The following is a 16,056-nucleotide window of genomic DNA, read 5'->3' on the forward strand; positions in this document are numbered from 1 at the left end:
TAAGCCTTCACTTGAAGTACAATAAAATATAAAAAATAATAAAAAAAAAGAAAGAAATGGAAAGATCACTGTGAGTATATCAGAATGTAGGAAGGAGGGTGTGGTAAGTGAAATTGAAGGACAAGGTGGGCAGGCCAGGGCATGCTGGCCTCGAAGGCAAGTTAAGGAGTTTGAACTTTATCCCAAATGCAGTGGGAGAGCATCAACAAGTTTTAAACAGAGATGTGGTGATGGGATTTGCATTTTATAAACTTTACTCTTGGCTACAGATCAGAGAACTATTGAACAGAGGCAAACTATTGAGGTCTGGAGGCGAAGGATCCATTGGCAGTTGTTGCTGTAACCCAATAGAGCATGGATAGTGGTCTGGACCAGGTGGTAGTACAAGAGGTAGAGATATTTGAGGGATGTTTAGTAGACAGAATTGGTGGATACACTGGATATGGAGAAGAGCAGGAGATGTCTTGGAAAACTGAGATGGGAGATACAGGAAGAGGAAATGCTTTATAATTAAAAGTGATAAGCTCAGTTTGGGGCATGTTGAGCATGAGGTATCCAGGATGTAGACAGCCTTGGTATATGGACTAAATGAAATTTAACTATATGCTATTTTTGTTGTTGCTCATTTTTCAGGTCAGATAAGTTATTTATTATGTTGGCTGTATACATCCAACTTTTAAGAGCTAACACAAGTATATCCTAAATAATATTAAAACATGTTGGGAAAATAGAGTTTTTTATAATACTCTCTCACAGATATTCTTTCTTCTGAATAGTAACAACTTTATAAAGCCTCCGACAGCATCAGACTGTCCTCTTAATAAAATATATTGTCACGGAGCCAGTATTTGATCAATAGTGTTGAAAAACAGGTTTTACTCTTCTCAAACAAAGCTCCTGTTTCATAGCAGAGCTCCAGAAGTCTCCCACAGGCTGTTCTAAAGATGCCAAACAAAACAAATTTTTCAACAACAGCCAATATAAAGAAGATGGGAGAAAAACCCCAATAACCCAACTGAGAAATGAACAAAGGATATGAACAGATAGTCACAGTAAAAGAAATACCAAACAAGTTGCCATCCAGTTGACCCTCTCTCATGGCGACCCCATGTATGTCAGAGTAGAACTGTGAACCACAGGGTTTTCAATGGCTGATTTTTCAGAAGGAGATCAGCAGGTCTTTCTTCCGAGGTGCCTCTGGGTGCATTCGAACCTCCAGCCTTTCAGTTACAGCTGAATGTGTTAACGGTTTGTACCACCCAGGCACCACCAAAAGAAATACAATGGCCCAATGACCCTGAAATATATGAAAAGACTCAGAGTTCACCCAAAATAAGAGATATGTAAATTAAAACTATAGTGAAACACCATTTTTCACCTATCAGAGACGCATACAGAAAGGAGTTTTTCTAAATACAGTGTGTAGGGAAAAAACAGACACTATATACACTGGGTGTAAATTAATACAAACTCCATGGAGAGAAATTTAGCAATATTGCCAAATTTCATATACACTTAACATATTCTTCTAGTAAATCCACTTCAAGAAACTTTTCTAATAGATATACTTGCGCATGTGTGAAATGGAGTATGCTCAAGATTAGTTGCTGAAGCATAGCAATAATGTAAAAGTCCATCAACAGGGGACTGGTTTGTATGGTGTGTTACGGCCATCAAACAAAGTATTATGCAACATTAAAAAGAACAAAGAACTGCTTTACGTGCTGGTATGGAATAATCTCCAGGATATATCACTCGGTGAAAAAAAGGGTCTAGAATACTGTGTATAATATACATTATCACTTGTATAAAAGTAAGAGGTGATGGAAGAAAGTAATACTGGCTACCTCCCAGGAGGGAGCTGGGTGCCAGAAGATGGTAGTGAGGTGGAAGGCAGGAGGAGAGAGGAGGTGATTCTTCAGTTTATCATACACTGTATTTTTGTGCAAATAATGCACTCATTATACCTTTTTTTTGGCCGACCTCCCCCCCGGCCCCAACCCTGCCCGCACTATTTTTGTTAAGTACGCTATGCCATGCGTTATATGGTGGGCATGTTATTTGCATGAGAATGTTATTTTTTTTTTTTTAAATGGTATGCTCTTTTTTACCTTTAATATTTATAGCGTATAAATATATTGTTTTAAAAATTAATACAATTCAATTTTTTATCAAGAAGTAGAGTTCATATTGTTGTTGTTAGGTGCCATCAAGTCAATTCTGACTCATAATAACCCTATGTACAGCAGAATGAAAAACTGCCCGATCCTGCACTATCCTCACAATCCTTGGTATGTTTGAGCCCAATGTTGAAGCCACTGTGTGATCTCAACTCCTTGAGGATCTCCCTCGTTTTTGCTGACCCTCTACTTTACCAAGCATGATGTCCTTCTCCAAGGATTAGCCCCTCCTGATAACATGTCCAAAATAAGTGAGACGAAGTCTCACCCTCCTTGCTTCTAAGGAGAATTCTGGCTGTACTTCTTCCAAGACAGATCTGTTCGTTCTTCTGGAAGTCCATGGTGTATTCAATATTCTTTGCCAACACCATAATTCAAAAGCATCAATTCTTCTTTGATCTTCCTTATTCATTGTCCAACTTTCACCTGCATATGAGGCAATTGAAAATAACATAGCTTGGAACAGGCTTACCTTAGTCTTCAAAGTGACATATTTATTTTTTAAACACTTTAAAGAGGGCTTTTGCAGCAGATTTGCCCAATGCAATTTAATTACTGACTGCTGCTTCCATGGGCATTGATTGTGGATCTAAATAAAACGAAGTCCTTGACAACTTCAATATTTTCTCCATTTATCATGATACTGCTTATTGGGCCAGTTGTGAGGATTTTTGTTTTCTTTATGTTAAAGTGTAATTTATACTGAAGGCTTAGTCTTTGATCTTCATCAGTAAGTGCTTCAAGTCCTCTTCATTTTCAGCAAGTAAGATTGTGCCATCTGCATATCTCAGGTTGTTAATGAGTTTTCCTCCAAACCTGACCCCACATTCTTCTTTACATACTCCAACTTCTCAAATTACTTGCTAAACATACATATTGAATAAGAATGGTGAAAGGATGCAACCTTGATGCACACCCTTCCTGACTTTAAACCACACAGTATCCCCTTGTTCTGTTTGAACAACTGCCTCTTGGTCTATGTACAGGTTCCGCATGAGCACAATTAAGTGTTCTGGAATTCCCATTCTTTGCAATGTTATCCATAATTTGTTATGATCCACACAGTCAAATGCCTTTGCATAGTCAATAAAACACAGGTAAACATCTTCCTGGTATTCCCTGCTTTCAGCCAAGATCCATCTGACGTCAGCAATGATATTACTCATTCCACATCCTCTTCTGAATCCAGGTTGAATTTCTGGCAGTTCCTTGTCGATATACTGCTTGTCTTAGTCATCTAGTGCTGCTACAACAGAAACACCACAGGTGAATGGCTTTAACAAAGAGAAATTTATTTCTTCACAGTAAAGTAGGCTAAAAGTCCAAATTCAGCACGTCAGCTCCAGCGAAAGTCTTCCTCTCTCTGTTGGCCTTCTCATCAATGTTCCCTCAGACTAGGAGTTTCTCTGTGCAGGGACCCTGGGTCCAAAAGACACGCTCTTCTCCTGGCACTGCTTTCTTGGTGGTATGAGGTCCCCCTGTCTCTCTGCTCACTTATCTCTTTTATATCTCAAGAGATTGCCTCAGGATATAATCCAATCTTGTAGATTTGAGTCCTACCTTACTAACACTACTGCCACGCATCCTCCCTCATTCACATCATAGAGACAGGATTTACAACATATCGGAAAATCACACAATACCAGGAATCATGGCCCAGCCAAACTGATACACACATTTTTGGGGGGACATAATTCAATCCATGACACTGCTGCAACTGTTTTTGAATTAGCTTCAGCATAATTTTACTTGCATGTGATATTAATGATACTGTTCGCTAATTTCATATTCCATTGGATCACATTTCTTTGGAATGGGCATGTGTGTGGTCCATATAATACGGATCTCTTCCAGGTATTTGGCTAGGTAGCTGTCTTCCAAATTTCTTGGCATAGACGAGTGAGTACTTCCAATGCTGCATCTGTTTTTTGAAATATCTCAATTGGTATTGTGTCAATTCCTGGAGCCTTGTTTTTCACCAATGCTTTCAGTGGAGCTTGGACTTCTTTCTTCAGTACCATCGGTCCTTGATCATATGCTACCTCCTGAAATGGTTGAACATTGACCAGTTCTTTTTGGTACAATAACTCTGTATTCCTTCCATCTTCTTTTGATGCTTCCTGCATCGGTCAATATTCTGCCCATAGAATCCTTCAAAATTGCAGCTCGAGGCTAGAAATTTTCTTCAGTTCTTTCAGCTTGAGAAGTGCTGAGCATATTCTTCCCTTTTGGTTTTCTAACTCCAGGTCTTTGCACATTTCATTATAATACTTTACTTAGTCTTCTCGAGCCACCCTCTGAAATCTCTTGTTCAGCTCTTTTACTTCATCATTTCTTCTTTTTGCTTTAGCTACTCTGTGTTAAAAAGCAAGTTTCAGACTCTCTTCTGACATCCATTTTGGTCTTTTTTTCTTTTCTGTCTTTTTATGACCTTTTGCTTTCTTCATGTATGATGACCTTGATGTCATCCCACAAATCATCTGGTCTTCAGTCATTAGTGTTCAATGCGTCAAATCTATTCTTGAGATGGTCTCTAAATTCAGGTAGGATATACTCAAGGTCATACTTTGGCTCGCATGGAGTTGTTTTAATTTTCGTCAGCTTCAACTTGAACTTGCATATGAGCAATTGATGGTCTGTTCAGCAGTCGGCCCCTGGCCTTGTTCTGACTGATGATATTGAGTTTCTCCATTGTCTCCTTCCACAGATGTAATCAATATGATTCCTGCGTATTCCGAGGTCTGCATGTATAATCACCATTTATGTTGTTGAAAAACGGTATTTCCAATGAATAAGTCAGTCTTGCCAAATTCTATCATGTGATCTCCGGTGTTATTTCTACCACCAAGGCCATATTTTCCAACTACTGATCCTTCTTCTTGTCTGTTTCTAGCTTTCACATTCCAATCACTAGCAATTATCAATGAATCTTGATTGTATGTTTGATCAGTTTCAAACTGCAGAAGTTGGTAAAAATCTTCAGTTTCTTCATTTTTGGCATTAGTGGTTGGTGCCTAAATTTGAATAATAGTTGTATTAACTGGTCTTCCTTGTAGTCATATGGATATTATCTCATCACTGACGATGCTATTTATATTACTTTTCTAAAAAACTTCCATTATTGGCAAAATCTTTCCCACTATGAAAATCCATATTTTAAATAATCAGTTCTGTTTTTTTTTAAAAGTGTATTTTTAGTAAAATAGTGGGGACATATCTTTTTTTGTTGCTGTTGTTCAATAAGCAAATTAAATTATGATGAACACTAAAGTTTTAATAGAAGATCACTTGAATAAAAGTATCAGTAAGAAATACTGATTTCACATGGATGAATCTAGAGGGTATTATGCTGAGTGTAATAAGTCAATCACAAAAGGACAACTATTGTATGAGACCACTACTATAACAACTCAAAAAAGGCTTCCATACAGAAAAAAAAAAACCTTTGATGGTGATGAGGGAGGGGAAATCACTAAGTAGATAGTAGACAAATGTTAACTTTGGTGAGGGGAAAGAGTACACACGATACAGCGGAAGTTAGCACAACCTGACCAAGGCAAAGTGTTAGAAGCTTCCTTGACACATTCAAACACCTTGAGGGGCCGAGTTACTTGGGCTGAGGGCTGGGGACCATGGTCTCGGGGGACATCTAGCTCAACTGACAAAACATAGTTCATAAAGAAAGTGTTCTACATCCTACTTTGGTGAGTAGCTTCTAGGGTCTTAAAAGCTTGTCAGCGGCCATCTAAGATACATCACGTTCAGAGCAAAAGAGAAAGAAGAAAACCAAACACACAAGGAAAATATTAGTCCAAAGGACTAATGGACCACATGAACCATAGCCTCTACCAGCCTGAGACCAGAACTAGATGGTGGCCAGTTACTACCACTGACTGCTCTGACAGGAATCACAATAGAGGGTCCTGGACAGAGCGGGAGAAAAATGTAGAATAAAATTCAAATTCACAAAAAAGAGCAGACTTACTGATCTGACAGAGACTGGAGGAACCCCCGAGACTATGGCCCCTGGACACCCTGTTACCTCAAAATTTAAGCCACTCCTGAAGTCTACCTTTCAGCCAAGGATTAGACAGACCTATAAAACAAACAATAAAACACATGAGGAATGTGCTTCTTAGCTCAATCAAAGATATGAGACCAAATAGGAACATCTGCCCAAAAGCAAAGATAGAAGGGACAGGAAAACTGGACAAATGGACACGGAGAACCCACGGTGGAAACAGAAAGGGGGAGAGTGCTAACAATTGTGGGGAGTGCAACCAATGTCATAAGACAATTTGTGTATGAATTTTTGAATGAGAAACTAATATGCACTGTAAACTTTCACCTAAAACACAATAAAATTTGAGAAAAAAGAAATTCTGATTTATATCATTTGACTAATTCACACATAACTTTAGCCCACCTGCTTGAACAATCTCGCTCCTTGTAATCTGTCTTCATAAATCAGATCCCAACGAAAATTCCAAATGCACCCTTTCCAACAAAATAATCAAGGATGAACTATTTTAAAATAAATATCCCTTGCCACGCCTTCAGTCCATGGGCAGACACTTCCTTCCACCGGGGTGGTCGCTGGCCATGTGTCTGACTTGCTATCTGCCCCACTGAGCCAGTTGGCTGGTGCCTTTCAGCTGCCTCAGACTTCTACTTTTTCTCTGATGTTGCTAAACCCAGTAAGCCATAACTAACACAAAGTACCTGAGATTAAATTTTAACAGGTATTATACTCATCAAGTCTTGATAGTGTTGCCTCCTGTTGTCTTTTAGGAGAACAGTGATGGTTCAGCGGTAGAATTCTCACCTTTGATGCGAGAGACCCAGGTTTGATTCCCAGCCAAGGCACCTAATGCGCAGTCACCATCTGTCAGTGGAGGCTTGTGTGTTGCTATAATGCTGAGCAGGTTTCAGCGGTGCTTCTGGACTAAGTTGGACTAGGGAGAAAGGCCTGGCAATCTACTTTAGAAAATCAGCCATGAAAACTCTATGGATCACAATGGTCTGATCCACAACCAATCATGGGGATGGCGCAGGACTGGGCAGCCTTTTATTCAGTTGTGCACAGGGCCACCATAAGTTGGGGGCCAGTGAGACAGCAGCTGACATTTGTCTCCTAGACCTCTGATTAGTCACTTGAAAAGATCTTTTATTTTCCCTTCTGTTAATGTGAAAAATTCCACTAAAAAAAGGTAGTTTTTACAGAAACTCTATCATTTGTCAACATTCTTGGAAGGTTCTTTCACTTTTCCCATTTTGAATATGAAAACAAAGACCTAAATTGTTTTCTAAAGGAATCGGCCCTATTTTATTTTTTTCTTTCTGCAGGTCCTCTTCACTAGTGGCATTTTAACTTTTCTTGTTTATTGTCCTAAATATCTTAATATATAGTTTGCAGTGTGGTTTTGGAGAGTAGCCAATTTGAAATGAAAATTTTTACATCTGTTATTTATTGTGGGAGAAAAAACTGTCTACACTTTGGATAATCAAGACACCAAACTTTCCAAATCCAAGGCTTTCACACATAATTGCATAGCCAAATTCTTACTGGTCAAATCATGTCTTTTGCGGGGTGGGAGGAGCCCGATTCAATGGCTTACTGCCTAAGTTGGTTGAACATCAACATTGGATTTATTTGGGCAGATTCTCAGACTAACAATGATTGATATTTAACTCTAAAAAGTGCTTAAACTTGAAAGAACAATGATGAATCTGTGAAGCATCTCATAACATGGATGAAACTGGAGGACATTATGCTGAGTGAAATAAGTCATCACGAAAGGACAAATATTGTATAAGACCTCTATTGTAAAAACCCATGAAAAAGTTCACACACAAAATGTAACAATCTTTGTTGGTTACAAGGGATGGGAGGGCTGTGGGGGAATACTAAATAGGCAATAGATAAGTGGTACCTTGGGTGAAGGGGGAGACAGTACACAATACAGGGGAAACCAGCACAACTTGTACAAGGAAAGGTCATGGAAGCTCCATAGACACATCCAAACTCCCTGAGGGACTAAATTGCTGGGTGGAGGGCTGTGGGGACCATGGCCTCAGGGAACATCTAGCTCAATTGGCACAACACAGTTTATAAAGACAATGTCCTACATTCTACCCTGGTGAGTAGCATCTGGGGTCTTAAAAGCCTGTGAGCAGCCATCTAAGATACTCCACTGGTCTCATCCCTTCAGGAGCAATGGAGAATGAAGAGAACAGGATACAAGGAAAAGATTAGTCCATAGCACTAATGGACCACAGCTACCAAGGCCTCCACCAGACTAAGTCCAGTACAGCTACAAGGTGCCCGGCTACCACCACTGACTGCTCTGACCGGGATCACAACAGAGGGTTCTGGACAGAGCTGGAGAAGGATGTAGAACATAATTCTAGCTAAGAAAAAAAAACACCAGATTTACTGGCCTAAAGGAGACTGGAGAAACCCTGAGAGTATGGCCCCCAGACACCCTTTTAGCTCAGTGGTGAAGTCATTTCTGAGGTTCACCGTTCAGCTGGGGAGTGGACAGCCCCGTAAAACCAAACGGGACTAATGAGGTACAGCAGTCCAGGGACAAGGGCCAGAAGGCAGAAGGGACAGGAAAGCTGGTAATAGGGAACCCAAGGTTGAATAAGGATACTGTTGATGTGTTGTGAGGTTGTTAACCATTGTCATAGGGCAACATGTGTAATAACCGTTAAATGAGAAACTATTTGTTCTGTAAGCCTTCATCTAAAGTGAGAACAGCAGCACAATTGGAAAAGCGTAGTCAATGTCAATGAACTGTGCATGTAGAAATTTTTGAAATGGTGTATCTTTGGCTATGTATATTTTCACCAAAAAAAAAGATTAAGAAGGTAGAGGGTTGACATGTTGGGGGGTTGTTAACCAATGTCATAAAACAATATGTGTACTACTGTTTCATGAGAAACTATTTGTTCTGTAAGCCTTCACCTGAAGCACAATTAAAAAAAAAAAAAGTGCTCTTTAAACTTTTCTTCAAAGAATATTCCTACAATCAGGGGAACTGCTGATTTTCACATTACTCCAGCTATCTTTCATCCCATTAAAAATGCAGGTATTTTATAAAGAGTGTTGTTCCTCATTTTCAGATCAGATCAGTCTCTAAAATCATACTTACTCTCTAAATAGAGACATGGCCACTAAAAGAAAACCTGATGAATAAAATCCCAAGGTTATAAACTGTATAAACTAAGAGATCTATTCTTATTATGAATGAATGCTTCATTTTGCTAGCATATTCAGTATAAACCAAAAACCTGTTGCCATTGAGTCAATTTCGACTCAGCAACCCTACAGGACACAGTAGAACTGCCTCCATAGGGTTCCCAAGGATTAGCTGGTGGATTTGAACTGCCGACCTTTTGGTTAGCAGCTGAGCTCTTTAACCACTTCACCACCAGGGCTCCATGTTCAGTACAGGTATCATTTTAGTTGGATGCCCTAGTTCATTTGAGATAAAAATTCAGCTAACAAAATTCAAAACTTTTCAAGATTGCATATGTTGTGTAAAGTAATGGTTAACTGTTCATCACTTTGAATATACCATAGTTCACTGCATATAAGTAGAAAAGGAGATCTTCTCAGTTTCTAATCAAAGCCAATTACAGGGATTTGGGTAGAGGGTCCATCCTGAGATAGTCTTCCTGAGGTCTAACACAATAAAAACAGAAGCTGTCTCCAGAGACCATGATATCTCTACAAAATATGGCTTCTGTGTGGCTCTGACGCTTTTGCAAGGCCGAGAAGTTCTCACGGTCAAGATGTAGAAGCCAAGAACACTGAAAGACAATAATATTTTATGAACCAAAATGAACGAACCATAAATCAAAACAATAAGTAGAGCTGAGAAATTCTCCCCTCTAAAAATGTTCCCAGAGAGATTTTCCCAACCTTGTGCATGAAAATGGGGAGATATATTATCATTGACCATTGCAACCTCATTAGGGACACTGGAAGACTCGTGGGTAAAAGGCAAAGGGACTGATGTTTGAGAAGCATTTGGGATTCTTAGAGAAGACATTCCATTTAGGCTCCTTTTTAGAAAGAATTCTAGAACTATAGGGTTGCTATGAGTCGGAATCAACTCTATGGCAACGGGTTAAGGGATCTTAAAAATTATCTAATCAAAGCCCTCCTCCTACAAATAAGAAAACTAAATCCCCGGGAATTTGACTTGCTAAATATTAATTTGTATTAGAAACGAGACCCACACCAGGACTCCTGATTTTCCTCCAGCACCCTTTCCTCTATGCCTCAGCCATCCAAACACAATTTTCAGTAGTCCTAATCTTCATTTGACAAAAGCTTTGTGCAACCAAAATGCATTTCAGTTGTTTGAAATTTGGCACGTATTTTCCTTAGAAATAGGATATATGCTGAGTAGGGCCCCAGGCCAGTCCAAAATGCCTAATATGTACTGGTGAAACAGTAGTATACTAAAACATACCTTCGAACTAAGCATCCCTAAAATTGAATTTACTGTTCCAACTGGGAATGCCAGGAACAACGGAATAAGAGACATCTACTCCCCCTTTCAGGATGCCCCCCTGCCCCAGCTCCAAATCACTGCTGATCATCATGGGACTGAGGAACTGAGCTCTAGTGGGTGAGGAGCGGAGGGGGCTCCGGGCTTCTCGGTGGTATAACTTCAAGGGGACATTTCTGCATCCTGACCTGGCTTCCTAGTCACCATGTTTATTTTCCTCCATCAATCTCAGGGTATGAGCCATTTGCTTCCATTTGCTTTGTCAAATCTTCTGTCAGCATCTAGGGTTTTTAACTAGCGTTTTTCTCCTCTGTGCCCTGCTGTAACCCTCAACACAGTACTATATTCTTAAGTTTCCTACATATCCTTCTGTCCTTAAAATGAATACACAGGCAGTCTCTTTATGGCTTTCCAAGAATTTGTTAAACGTACCAGTAATGAAACCTGTTCAACATCACAGCAACCTGCTTCTTGACTAAGAGGAATTAGGAAGAAAAGCTTAGTGATCTGGTTCTGAAAATCAGCCAGTGAAAACCCTATAGATCATAACAGCACAATCAGCAATTGATCAAGGGTATGGCGAAGGACTAAGCAGAGCTAAGCTCCCTTGTGCATGGGGTCACCATAGGACAGATTACCTAATAAGCAAGGTAAGCACATGCTTAGGGCATCAACAAAACAGGGGTATCCGTTACCCAAAGCAAAGACATAGAGATGCCAAACAGACAGGACACAAGGAAAAGCAAGCTGCCTATGACAATGCTGCCAATACGTCAGGGTGTTATAAAGGCATGCAACAGAAAATTTTAGAACATAATGAATATGCCATTTTCATACATGTGCTGCACACTCATTTAATCTTGTGGGATGTAGCATGGTAGATCATTGTCCGGAAGCAGTTGATCTTTTTTCTACTGTTCAGTCACTCTACACATTTTTTGCTGCCTCTACTCACTGATGGGCAGTTCTTAAAACATATTCAGGCAATGATCGGGGATTAAAATGTCTAATACATATTGGGAAGCACATGCTATACCAACGAGCACAGTCCTGGAATTGCACACTCAGATTCTAGACGCCTTATAAAATATTGCTGAAGACCAGACACAAAAAGAAGATACCAAAAGAGAAGCCAAAAACATCGCCAACAAAATGCGAACACTAGAGGATGTATTTGTTGGTTATGTGGAATAATATACTACAGCATTTTATCGGACCAGTCAAGCTTTCCAAGATTCAGGAGTAAATTTAAAGACATGCACAGGTTTCTCTACCAGTCGTTAACAGGGTATTTACATAATTTAAGAGAAGATTTCGAAAATTTTAAGAACACAACAAAACAAATAATTCCAAATACTGATTATCAAGCAGTTCACCGTAGAGGCATTCGAAAGAAATAAGTAAATGATGGAAGTGCTCCAGAAGTATCAAGTGCCAGAGATCAATTTCACGTAACCACATACTACACCATTATTTACATACTTGAATCCTGCACAAAAAGAAGGGCCAAAGTGTATGAAGTTCTTTCAGATAGATTCTCCTTCTTAAACAACGTGGATATATACCTGATGAAAAATGCATGCAGGCATCCAAGAAATTAGTGCAGGCTTATCCTGATGTTAAATACAAACATTTGAGGAGAAGTGCGACAACGTCATTCTTACGTGAGAACTAAGTTTACAGATTCAGGAAAGACAAATTTTACTCATGTAGGCATGTACGATTCCATAATAGAAGATAAAATACAATGTATATTTCCCAATGTTGAAATTGGTTTACGCATATTCCTAACTTTAATGATCACAAACTGTACAACAGAATGCTCATTTTCATCCCTAAAGAACCTGGCACCATGAGCAGTTGTTTCTGGGTGGCTCGTGCGTCTCTAGAAACATTAAATTGTGCTTCTATTAGCCCTGGTGGTGTAGTGGTTAAGAGTTCGGCTGCTAACAAAAAGGACGGCAGTTCAAATCCACCAGCTGCTCCTTGGGAACCCTATGGCGGCAGTTCTACTCTGTCCTATAGGGTCTCTATGAGTTAGAACCTACTCGATGGCACCTAACAACAACATCTGTTCCTATCTGTTTTATCCTGAATTAGATTATACGCTGCTTAAGGAGAAAGTGAATGGTATACCTTTTTGCGCCCCTTTCAGCACTGAGCGTATAGGAAAACCAAAAAAAAAAAAAATCAAACCAGTTTCCAGCGAGTCGATTCTGACTCATGGCGACCCTGTGCATTACAGAGTAGAACTGTGCTCCATAGAGTTTTCAAGGCTGTGATCTTGAAAATTACATGGGTTTTCAAGCTACAGTCTTTTCAATTGCCTCACGTGCATGTGAAAGGTAGACAATGAAAAAGGAAGCCCAAAGAAGAATTCACACATTTGAATTGTGGTGTTGGTGAAGAATACCGAATATACCATGGACTGTCAGAACGACAAATTTGTCTTGGAAGAAGTACAGCCAGAATGCTCCTTAGAAGTTAGGATGGCGAGACTTCATCCAGCTTACTTTGGATACATTATCAGAAGGGACCAGTCCCTGGAGAAGGCTGTCATGCTTAGTAAAGTAGAGGGTCAGCAAAAAAGAGGAAGACCCTCAATGAGACGGATTGACACTGTGGCTGTGACAATGGGCTCAAACATACCTACTATTGTGAGAATGGCACAGAACCAGGCAAAGTTTCATCCTGTTATACACGGGGTCACTATGAGTCAAAAATGACTCGACGGCACCTAACAACCTAACAAAAATCTTTACACAAGCAGATCACCAGGCCTTTCTTCTGAGGAACCTCTGGGTGGGTTTGACCTACCAAACTTTTGGTTAGTAATTGAGCGCTTCACTGTTTGCACTACCCAGGGACTCCTGGGCATACCGTAAGTGACCTATAAATGCTTGGTGACTGGTTGGGAACTTCCCAGCCACTTCATTGCCCTTCTCTTCTTCGGTACTAGCATAGTACAATGAGTGTCAAAATCTGGAGACATCATAAACAGTCACAGTCTTTCCCCCTCACTTCTTACACGTTTGTGTTTAGTTCTTTTGTTCATTAATTTAAGGAGGGTGCATCTGGGTGAGAATGTAATTCAAGTTGTTATGGAAGCAGCAGTGGAGTCTGTGCCAGTCTATCTGCACACTGGTCAGTTAGACAAATGTCTGGCTCCCATCAGAGAGGGAGATACATAGCTCTGCCCTTCAGGGAACTTGCAGCAGCTTTCAAAGCTGACTCTTCAAACTCCAGGTACTGGCACCCATCCCTTATTAATGAAGTATGCACTGGTCTGAGAAACAGGCATTCTTTCTTGGCTGGGATAACAGGCTGGGATAACAATAGCTATCCTACACAAGAACCTGTTTCTGAAACCACCCATTATGGAAAGCTGCTGGATTATGTCCAAAGAGTGCATTTCAGAAGTTTTTGGTATTCCTTGAGAAAGCTCCGCCAAGTATACTGGACACACATTCTTCAGGAGACATATTTCAGAGTATAGTCAGGGCCTCACACTTAGAGGGAGCCCTGGTGGTGCAGTGGTTTAGCACTCAGCTGCTAACCGAAAAGTCGACAGCTCGAATCCACCAGCCGCTCTGCAGGAGAAAGATGTGGCAGCCTGCTTCTGTAAAGATTACAGCCTTGGAAACCCTGTGGGGCAGTTCTATTCTGTCCTATACGGTTGCTATGAATCTGAATCGACTTGATGGCAATGGGTTTGGGTTTTTGGATCACACTTAGAGGTAAATAGGATAGGGTTTCAAGAAGAACTGCTCAGGGAAGAGTAATGAAGCCATAATTCAAGATGCTGAAGGGCAGGTTTTGTTGGAAAGTATTCCTGAAACAATGAACAGAGTTTTACTCAAAAAAGGGCCAAGAGGTGACTAGTAAATGAAAAGATATTACATGAAGAAAAGCAGACAACTATGCTCCATCATTTTTGAAGGCAGAGTATAAAGGAATAAATGAAGTAAAAAAACAAAAAAGTTACTGTTGAGTCGACTCTGACTCATGGCGACCCCATGTGTGTCAGAATAGAACTGTGCTCCATAGGGTTTTCAATGGCTGATTTTTCGGAAGTAGATTGCCAAGCCTTTCTTCCGAGGCACCCCAGGGTAGACTCGAACCTCCAACCTTTCTATTAGCAGCTGAGTGTGTTAACCATTTACACCACCCAGGTACTCCTGAGTGAAGTTAAGAAGGTAATAAAAGGACTTTGAAGTTCTGACAGTCGGTGAACACTGAAACTTTGATTGCTGGAAACCGTGGAATCTTCGTTTTTGGCCACCTTAAAGTGTGGCATTGATCTCCATTTTTACAAAGCAGGCCCTGTGTAGTCCAGCTAGGGGAAAGGCACTGACTCCAAGACTTGCAGGCTTCCTTTTAGACCCTGTTATTTTATGACCACATCATTTGAATAATTTGAGTCTTTGGAACACATTTCACTCATAACCTTATTAGTTGTCCAACGCGTCAGGGAAAATCTTCAAATTCTCCTGGCTGCCTTTCACAGTCTAAAATACTGTCTTGAACATACCCTGTTAGAAATAAAAAAAACACCAAGCCCATTGCCATTGAGTTGATTCCAACTCATAGCGGCCCTATAGGACAGAGTAGAACTGCCCCATAGGGTTTCCAGGGCTGTAATCTTTATGGAAACAGACTGCCACATCTTCCTCTTGAGGAGCAGCTAGTATGTTCGAACCACCAACCTTCCGGTTAGCAGCTGAGTGATAAACCACTGTGCCACCAGGGTTCTTTTGTTAGAAACAAGCCTGCAAATGCCATCCAGACAGAAGGTAAGCCCTAGCTTACCTCCATGGCTGGTACATTTGTAAAATCTAGGCTTCCCTGTCCTTATTGTATTGCAATTTCATTTTTTATCGGGTTTATCATGCTACACAGGCAGTGCGTATGACTAAAGTCACTGCTCTGCTCAGAAAAGGCAGAGAGAGAGGTCGTACCTAACTGGAAATGGGGTCGTCCTTAACTTCTTCTACCCTTTCAAAACCTGACAAGGTTTTGAAGCTGGCCCTTGAAAGTTCAGAGTGAAATAAAGTAAGACGCAAGCTAACTATAGAAGAATTCAGCTCTGGGTGTCTTTTTGCCATATATCCAGTGAAATGTACTGATGTAAAAAAATCGCCACAATTTACTAGAACATTTCCTTGTGTTAGGAGAGAATACTACTGGGAATACTAAAGCAACTGAAACAGGTGTCTTTAGAGTCACAGGACAGCTTCCCCTTCCTGACTCTCCCCTCACCCTCACCACCATCTGGAACATGGGTTCCTTTGTTATCAGCCTCATTTCACTTTTTCCTGACCCTCGGTTTCTTCTGCTTCGCTGAGCTCCTC

General features: G+C 40.4%; 1 pseudogene; it reads right to left on the reverse strand.

Moving 5' to 3' along the window:
• The window catches only part of LOC101348641 (ubiquitin carboxyl-terminal hydrolase 10 pseudogene), a 35,083-nt pseudogene extending 19,563 nt beyond the window's left edge, over positions 1–15,520 (reverse strand).
• Positions 15,521–16,056: the final 536 nt, after the last annotated feature.

The sequence above is a fragment of the Trichechus manatus genome, unplaced genomic scaffold (genome assembly GCF_000243295.1).
Source record: "Trichechus manatus latirostris isolate Lorelei unplaced genomic scaffold, TriManLat1.0 scaffold00168, whole genome shotgun sequence".
NCBI classification, from domain to species: Eukaryota; Metazoa; Chordata; class Mammalia; order Sirenia; family Trichechidae; genus Trichechus; species Trichechus manatus.